Below are 10,047 nucleotides of genomic sequence, written 5' to 3' on the forward strand. Positions count from 1 at the left end.
CCAGTCACTCTCAGAACCAGATGTAGAAGTGGAGAATGGAAGTGTTGGCTGATGTAGGAAGGTAGATTTGCAAGGTGAGTGCAAGAAAAAGTCAAGGGGACAAGATATAGCAACCAGAATGTGTCCTGTCTGTAGAAGCCCCAAAGTGTCAGAAGATTCAGTAGTGTGTGTCTGTGTGTCTGTGTGTGGTGGCAGCACATATCAACTCGATGTTTGAGGGAGCAGCGTGCGCTCAGGACCATGTCAGCTCACATAAATTAACATTCCCACTTGGGCTAGCTGGTTTGATGAATACTTCTGGTTCATATGTCTATGTTGTCCCATAGAGCAGCTCCTCCACAAAACTTGTAAAGCACATTATTGTATTTTCCTCACAAATAAGTACTGAGAATGGTTGAGCTCTTATTTCCTTTTTCTTTTCTTTTTAAACTGGTTAATAATAAAATAAACTTCAGTTTAGTTTAAATAAATGTATTTGATATTTTATTATATTTATTATTATATTTTATTTATATATTGATATTGATATAATATATGCAATAAATATGATACCTAACAACATATTTTATAACTTTGTTAATATGTAGTTTTTTCTTTGAATGTATTTAAAGTGTACAGTTTGATAAGTGTTGGCATATAGGTATATTTGTGAAGTCATTGTCAGTCTGGATCACAAACATATCCACCACCCCCCAAAGTGCCCTTTGTGATCACTACCTCCTGCTCTTTCTCCCAAATCTAGAAAACACCTGATCTCCTTTTTGCTACTATAGATTAGTTCACATTTCCTTTAATTTTTTATCAATGAAATCATATGCTGTATATTCTTTTTTGTCTGGCTTCTTTTACTCAGAATAATTTGTTGAGATTCTTAAGTTGTTTATTCCTTTTTATGTCTGAGTAGTATTCCATTGTAAGAATATACCTCAATTTGTTTATCCATTCACATTTTGATGAACATTGGTACAATTTGGTAAGTTTTGACATACATATACACACATAGAGCCATTGCTCCAACCAAGATACCCGTCACTGTCAAAAGTTTATCTCCAAAATAAACTCAAAATGGATTAAAGATCTAAATGTAAGACCAGAAACTATAAAACTCCTAGAGGAGAACATAGGCAAAACACTCTCCAACATAAACCAGAGCAAGATCCTCTATGACCCACCTCCCAGAATATTGGAAATAAAAGCAAAAATAAACAAATGGGACCTAATGAAACTTAAAAGCTTTTGCACAACAAAGGAAACTATAAGCAAGGTGAAAAGACAGCCTTCAGAATGGGAGAAAATAATAGCAAATGAAGCAACAGACAAAGGATTAATCTCAAAAATATACAAGCAACTCCTGCAGCTCAATTCCAGAAAAATAAATGACCCAATCAAAAAATGGGCCAAAGATCTAAACAGACATTTCTCCAAAGAAGACATACAGATGGCTAACAAACACATGAAAAGATGCACAACATCACTCATTATCAGAGAAATGCAAACCAAAACCTCAATGAGGTACCTTTACACGCCAGTCAGAATGGCTGCTATCCAAAATGGGAATGTAAACTAGTACAGCCACTATGGAGAACAGTGTGGAGATTCCTTAAAAAACTGGAAATAGAACTGCCATATGACCCAGCAATCCCACTCCTGGGCATACACACCTAGGAAACCAGATCTGAAAGAGACACGTGTACCCCAATGTTCATCGCAGCACTGTTTATAATAGCCAGGACATGGAAGCAACCTAGATGCCCATCAGCAGATGAATGGATAAGGAAGCTGTGGTACATATACACAATGGAATATTACTCAGCCATTAAAAAGAATACATTTGAATCAGTTCTAATGAGATGGATAAAACTGGAGCCCATTATACAGAGTGAAGTAAGCCAGAAAGATAAACACCAATACAGTACACTAACGCATATATATGGAATTTAGAAAGATGGTAAGGATAACCCTATATGCAAGACAGAAAGAGACACAGATGTATAGAACAGAATTTGGGATTCTATGGGAGAAGGCGAGGGTGGGATGACCTGAGAGAACAACATCGAAACATGTATATTATCAAGTGTGAAACAGATTACCAGTCCGGGTTGGATGCATGAGACAAGTGCTCGGGGCTGGTGCACTGGATGACCCAGAGGGATGGTGGAGAGGGAGGTGGGAGGGGGGTTCAGGATGGGGAAAACATGTAAATCCATGGCTGATTCATGTCAATGTGTGGCAAAAACCACTACAATATTGTAAAGTAATTAGCCTCCAACTAATAAAAATAAATGGGAAAAAAAAAGTTTATCTCTAACATCTGGCTATTACATATAAAACTAGTATGAATATGCATATGTGAGACTTGCTATGGCTATAGCTTTTATGTTTTCTCTTAGAAAATATCTAGGGTTAAAATTACTAGATCATTTAGTAGGTATATATTTAACTTTTTAAGACACTGCCAAATTTTTTTTAAGAAACAATTTCCCAATCTTGTATGTATTACCACTCTTTCAAATTCTTGCCCAACACATGGTTTGGTAAGTCTTTTTAATATTTTACATTCTGAAAAGTAAACAGTAATATTTCATCATAGTTTTAACTTGCATTTCCATAATGGCTAACGATATTGAGCAACTTGTCATATATTGTTAACATTTTAATGTATTTCCTTCCTGTCTTCTCTCTGTTCTTTTTATTAATCCTTTACTACATGGAGAGAAATGCTTTCCCAAATTTTTGTTCATTGTTGAAATTTCGTATTGGTGGTCAATATTTCTGTCATAATTAATGTAATAACTATGGTGTTTTTCTAATGGAAAAGTAGCTTCAAGTTTGATATAACATTGCTACTGAATTCCAACCTTTAGACAGCTCTAAACTGTTATCATTTTATGAATAAAAGATGAAAAGTTCTGAAGCAGCAGAAAATTTAGTAGCAGTTGTAGTCTTGATATTAACCATTATTTTGTTTGCAGCTCTAAAATTCAGTGTGAGCTGGTAGTTACTGTTGCAATGAGTTAAGGAACTGCTTTGCTCCAAATCATAATGATTTTTGTAAAAGCAAAACATTTCAGCTCAACATGGTGGCCTCCAAGAATAAACGGAGGAGAGAACATCAACAAAGGGAATCTTACTCAGAGACATTGAATGTTTATCTTTAAATGAAATATTCTCTTTTTATTCAGTCAGTTCAGTTCAGTCGCTCAGTTGTGTCCAACTCTTTGCAACCCCATGAACTGCAGCACACCAGGCCTCTCTGTCCATCACAAACTCCCAGAGTTTACTCAAACTCATGCCCATCGAGTCGGTGATGCCATCCAGCCATCTCATTCTCTGTTGTCCCCTTCTCCTCCTGCCCCCAATCCCTCCCAGCATCAGGGTCTTTTCCAACAAGTCAACTCTTCGCATGAGGTGGCCTAAATACTGGAGTTTCAGCTTCAGCATCAGTCCTTCCAGTGAACACCCAGGACTGATCTCCTTTAGGATGGACTGGTTGGATCTCCTTGCAGTCCAAGGGACTCTCAAGAGTCTTCTCCAACATCACAGTTCAAAAGCATCAATTCTTCAGCACTCAGCTTTCTTCACAGTCCAACTCTCACATCCATACATGACCACTGGAAAAACCATAGCCTTGACCAGATGGACCTTTGATGGTAAAGTAATGTCTCTGCTTTTTAATATGCTATCTAGGTTGGTCATAACTTTCCTTCCAAGGAGTAAGCGTCTTTTAATTTCATGGCTGCAATCACCATCTGCAGTGATTTTGGAGCCCAAAAAAATAGTCTGACACTGTTTCCACTGTCTCCCCATCTATTTCCCATGAGGTGATGGGACCAGATGCCATGATCTTAGTTTTCTGAATGTTAAGCTTTAAGCCAACTTTTTCACTCTCCTCTTTCACTTTCATCAAGAGGCTTTTGAGTTCCTCTTCACTCTCTGCCATAAGGGTGGTGTCATCTGCATATCTGAGGTTATTGATATTTCTCCCGGCAATCTTGATTCCAGCTTGTACTTCCTTCAGCCCAGCATTTCTCATGATGTACTTTGCATATAAGTTAAATAAGCAGGGTGACAATATACAGCCTTGACATACTCCTTTTCCTATTTGGAACCATGTCCATGTTCTAACTGTTGCTTCCTGACCTGCATACAGGTTTCTCAAGAGGCAGGTCAGGTGGTCTAGTAGTCCCATCTCTTTCAGAATTTTCCACAGTTTATTGTGATCAAAACAGTCGAAGGCTTTGGTGTAGTCAATAAAGCAGAAATAAATGTTTTTATGGGGGGCTTCCAAAAATTGCATTTTGCAAGTTTCGTCTTGGAGTACAAAATAAAGCAGTGCAAAGGCTAACAGAGTTATATCAAGAGAATACTTTGGTCATAGCAAACACCCTCTTCCAACAACATAAAAGACAACTCTATGTATAGACATCACCAGATGGTCAGTACCAAAATCAGACTGATTATATTTTTTGCAGCTAAAGATGGAGAAGCTCTATGAGTGAGTCAGTGAGTGATAGTTGCTCAGTCATATCCGACTCTTTGCGACCCTGTGGACTGCAGCACGCCAGGCTCCTCTGTCTGTGGAATTCTCCAAGCAAGAATACTGGAATGGGTTGCCATTTCCTTCTCCAGAAGCTCTATACAGTCAGCAAAAACAAAACTGGGAGCTGACTGTGGCTCAGATCTGAATTCCTTATTGCCAAATTCAGACTTAAATTGAAGAAAGTAGGGAAAATCACTAGACCATTCAGGTATGACCTCAATCAAATCCCTTACCATTATACAGTGGAATTGACAAATAGATTCAAGGGATTAGATTTGATAGACAGAATGCCTGAAGAACTATGGATGGAAGTTTGTGACATTTAGAGGAGGCAGTGATCAAGACCATTCCCAAGAAAAAGAAATGCAAAAAGGCAAAATGGTTGTATGAGGAGGCTTTACAAATAGCTAAGAAAAGAAGAGAAAGTGAAAGTGAAAGTTGCTCAGTCGTGTCCGACTCTAAGTGACCCCATGGACTATACAGTCCATGGAATTCTCCAGGCCAGAATACTGGAGTGGGTAGCCTTTGGCTTCTCCAGGGGATCTTCCCAAACTAGTGATCAGGCCCAGGTTTCCCGCATTGCAGGTGGATTCTTTACCAGCTGAGCCACAGAGAAGCCCAAGAATACTGGAGTGGGTAGTCTATCCCTTCTTTGGCAGCTCTTCCTGACCCAGGAATCGAACTGGAGTATCCTGCATTGCAGGCAGATTCTTTACCAACTGAGATATCAGGGAAAAGGAAAGATACCCATCTGAATGCAGAGTTCCAAGGAATAGCAAGGAAAGATAAGAAAGCCTTCCTCAATAATCACTGCAAAGAAATAGAGGAAAACAATAGAATGAGAAAGACTAGAGATCTCTTCAAGAAAATTAAAGATACCAAGGGAACATTTCATTCAAAGATGGGCACAATAAAGGACAGAAATGGTACAGACCTAATAGAAGCAGAAGATATTAAGAAGAGGTGGCAAGAATACACAGAAGAACTATACAAAAAAGATCTTGATGACCCAGATAACCACGATGGTGTGATCACTCACCTAGAGCCAGACATCCTGGAGTGTGAAGTCAAGTGGGCCATAGGAAGCATCACTATGAACAAAGCTAGTGGAGGTGATGGAATTCCAGTTGAGCTGTTTCCAGTCCTAAAAGATGATGCTGTGAAAGTGCTGCACTCAATATGCCAGTAAATTTGGAAAACTCAGCAGTGGCCACAGGACTGGTGAAGTCAGTTTTCATTGTACTGCCAAAGAATGTTCATACTATCACACAATTGTGCTCATTTCACATGCTAGTAAGGTAATGCTCAAAATGCTCAAAGGAGGAACTGAAGAGCCTCTTGATGAGAGTGAAAGAGGAGACTGAAAAAGCTGGTTTAAAACTCAACATTCAAAAAACTAAAATTATTGCATCTGGTCTCATCACTTCATGGCAAAAAATGGGGAAACAATGGAAATGGTGACAGACTTTTATTTTCTTGGGCTCTGAAATCACTGCAGATGGTGATTTCATGGTGCAGCCATGGAATTAAAAGATGCTTGCTCCTTGGAAGAGATGCTATGACCAGCCTAGACAACATATTAAAAAGCAGAGACATTACTTTGCTAATAAAAGTCCATCTGGTCAAAGCTATGGTTTTTCCAGTAGTCATGTCTGGATATGAGAGTTGGGCCATAAAGAAGGCTGAGCGCTGAAGAATTGATGCTTTTGAACTGCAATATTGGAGAAGACTCTTGAGAGTCCCTCGGACTGCACAGAGATCAAACCTGTCAATCCTAAAGGAAATCAGTCCTGAATATTCATTGGAAGGACTGATGCTGAAGCTGAAGCTCCAATACTTTCATCACCTGATGGGAAGAGTCGACTCATTGGAAAAGACCCTGATGCTGGGAAAGACTGATGCTGATGAAGGCAGGAGGAGAAGGGGATGACAGAAGATCAGATGGTTGGATGGCATCATTGACTGGATGGACATGAGTTTGAGCAAACTCAGGGAGATGATGAAGGACAGGGAAGCCTGGTTTATGCAGTCCATGAGGTCACAAAGAGTTTACACAGCTGAGGGACTGAGCAACAACAACAAATAAATTGCATTTATAGTCACCCTAGAGCATACATTCAGTGTATAAAAGCTGACCTAATCTTCCCATTCCAGATGAAGAAACTGAGGCCCTGGGAAGTAAAAAGATTTTCCCCAAGGGCACCTGGTGAAGTAGTGGCAGTGAGCAGAGCTTAGTCAAGGTGGGCAATGGCCTCTATCCTGTTTCTTCTCTGAGTGGGATCAGTTGTGAGAAAATCACAAGACCACAGAAAGTGAGTGTTGAAAGGAGAATTAGAGACCATCTAGTCTACTCCTCTTGTTGTAAAGTGAGAAAACTGAGGATTTTGGCTGGGGAGCAGTGTATCCAAGGCCATGCACAGCAATTTTCTCATGTAACTGAGACTGAAAGTTGGTCCCCTGATGCTTAATTTTCGGGATGGCTAAGCTGGTCTGTTGCCTCTCCAGTGAATGAGAGGCCAGAGTCCAGGACTTTGCTCAAAGTTTTGATGGGATTTGGAAAATTTCCTTGTGGAAGCACTCAACACAAGCATTTGAGTTGTCTTTGTAGCCCCAGTAATAAGGTGATTGAATCATCCATATTCTCTTTACCAATGACCCTTCCATGGCAATGTAACTGAGGCTGAGACCACAGGCCAAAAAGCTAAGGATATTCTCCACAGCAGATGAAAAATCATGTGTCTCTTTCCATCCATCATTCATTCAGCTGTCCATTCCTCTATTCCTTCATCCATCCATACACCATTCAACAAAACCTGTTCTTGCCATTATCCCTGCCTTTGAGGAGCTCCCTGACTCTTGGGACAGTGAGGCATGTAAAAAACTAATTAAAATACAAAATGTAATAAAGAGATAACTTAAGGCCCGTTGGAAAACCTGAGAGGTATCACCTAATCTATCTAGGGTAGAGAAAAGCAGGGAGGAAAGAAAAGGCTTCCCATTGTTGTGATCATGTGTTGAGTCTAGAAAGATGAGCAGGAGATATTCAGATGGAAAACAAAAAGGAGGGAATGCATTCCAGGATGAGGGAACAACCTGAGGAAAGATACCTCTAAAATTTTATGGAAAACAGGACCATTTATTTTTAAAGTATTTGTATTTGTTTATACGTATGCAGATACAAAAGGAGTTATATATTAAAATGTTAGTAATACTTATTTATGGTGGGACTATAGGTGACCTTATAGGATTTCATTTTTTATTTTCATCCATTTTAATCTTTTTTTTTTCAGTAGTGAATGAGTGTCACTTGTGAAATAAAATAGTAGTAAAAGTTAAAAAACAGTTTAAACCTTCTTCAGAGGAGCTTTGTAATTGAAAGTCTTCCTTTCTTATTGAAATTCCCAAAGATGGTCATGAAGGTTTTTTGTCAGGAAAGACTTTCTGCCAAGTTTGAACATTTTTATTTTATATAAGGCTTTCAGAAAAGATTTTATAGTAGATTTCTATGTATACATAAAGATTTCCTACAATTTGAAGAGGCAGAAAAACTCAAATAAGAGTGTTGAAACACAGCTATTCCTTCAAACATTTATTTAATAAATATACATCATGTATCCCTTTCAAGGTCTACAGAGAATTCAGGCAAAGAGATCCCTTCAAAGACAGGTCATACAGATGAACGTGAGCATAAGACAAGGCAGAGAAGGCCAAGGGCTGGGAGAGAGGTTGGCTGCGGCACTCTGGGAGTGATGAGAGTCAGAGAATGAACAATCCTGCACGTCCATGGATCACTACAACTATTCCCACCAGCATTATCTAAAATGATAGCAAATACCTACAACATTCAAAGGGAATTGCAGCCCATTAGTGGGTCATTAAATCAGTTTAAATGGTCAAGCTAGCACGTTTTTTCATGTTTATGTAAGTTATTTATTTATGCATTTATTATTATAGTATAATGACATATAACATCATGTTAGTTTCAGGTGTGTATGTGTGTGTGTGCTCAGTTGCTCAGTTGTGTCCGAGTCTTTGTGACCCCATGGACGGTAGCCTGCCAGGTTCCTTGGTCCATGGGATTATCCTGGCAAGACTACTGGAGTGGGTTGCCATTTCCTTCTCCAGGAAACCTTCCCGATCCAGGGATTGAACCTGTGTCTCCTGCGCCTCCTGCATTGGAAGGTGAATTCTTTACCACTTGAGCCATCTAGGAAGCCCTAGTTTCAAGTATGTAACACAATTATTTAGTATTTGATATATGTTGTGAAATGAGTCTAGTAAACATCCACCCCCATATATAGTTATACATTTTTTTAATCTTGTACTGAGGACTTCTAAGATTTACTCTCTTAGCAACTTTCAAATTTACAATACAGTGTTATTAATCATATTTGCCATGCTGTATATTACATCCCCATGATTTATTTTATAATTGGAAGTTTGTACCTTTTAACCCCTTTCACCCATTTCAATACCTCCTACCCCTCATATCTGTTTTCTTTTTTAAATAAACTTTTTCTTTTGGAATAACTTCAGATCTACAGATAAATTGCAAAGATACTTCAGAAAGTTTCTGAATATTTTTACCCAGCTTTCCCTAAAATGTTAACATCTTCTATAACCATGGTACAGTTATCAAAACTGAGATTAACATTGGTCCAATATTATTAATGAAACTATAGATTTTCTTTGACTTCCATGTGTTCTTTCACTGATGTTTTTTTCTGTTTTAGAATCCAATCCTGGATTATATGTGGGAGTCAAGTAAAAACTGAAATTGTATAAACAATACAAAATATCAGGGTACATTGCTCAGATTAAGAATAAGTATTGTTGTGTGGAACTTGTTTCCATTACATGTCCTATAGGTTGTAGTTTCACTGAAAGTGGCTGTTGAAAAAAGTAAGAGACATAGTGTTAAAAGACACCAAAGAATTAAGCATTCTTGCCATTATGGAGATTAATATTCTAGTTAAAAGCAAAACAAAACATTTGAATACAATAATATAAACACTGGTGCAAAGTCAGGAAATGCAAAGTAACACAGGAGTAGAACTAAGAGGACAGAGCAGAGTAGAGTGATCCTTTCATTTTCCCTACACTGATGTACTGAACAGCCTTCTCCTTTGGAATAGACTGTAACTGGCCCTGTGCATGTTGTTGAGTTGGACGGTGTTCTTGAATCAAGCAGGTGGATGGGATGCATCATAGGAACACACTATAAACAGTAGCTAAACTCAGTACCACTCTCCCCAGGCCCTTCTCTTGGGCCTGGCTTTGTCCTTAGTGAATTAACTAATGGTTATAAAAGCAGTTGGTAAAATGCAGTTGATATATTTACTTTGAACAAGTCATTATCTCTTCTGGGCCTCAGCTTCCTCATCTGTACAATGGGGACATGACTCTTGCCCTGGCTCCCTCTCAGGGCTGTTGAGAGAATCAAGTGAGAAGAAAAGTGTTTTATAAATTAGTAAGATCTGTATAACTACTTACTAATTTATAAAACA

The sequence above is a fragment of the Cervus canadensis genome, chromosome 29 (assembly GCF_019320065.1).
Source record: "Cervus canadensis isolate Bull #8, Minnesota chromosome 29, ASM1932006v1, whole genome shotgun sequence".
Classification (NCBI taxonomy): domain Eukaryota; kingdom Metazoa; phylum Chordata; class Mammalia; order Artiodactyla; family Cervidae; genus Cervus; species Cervus canadensis.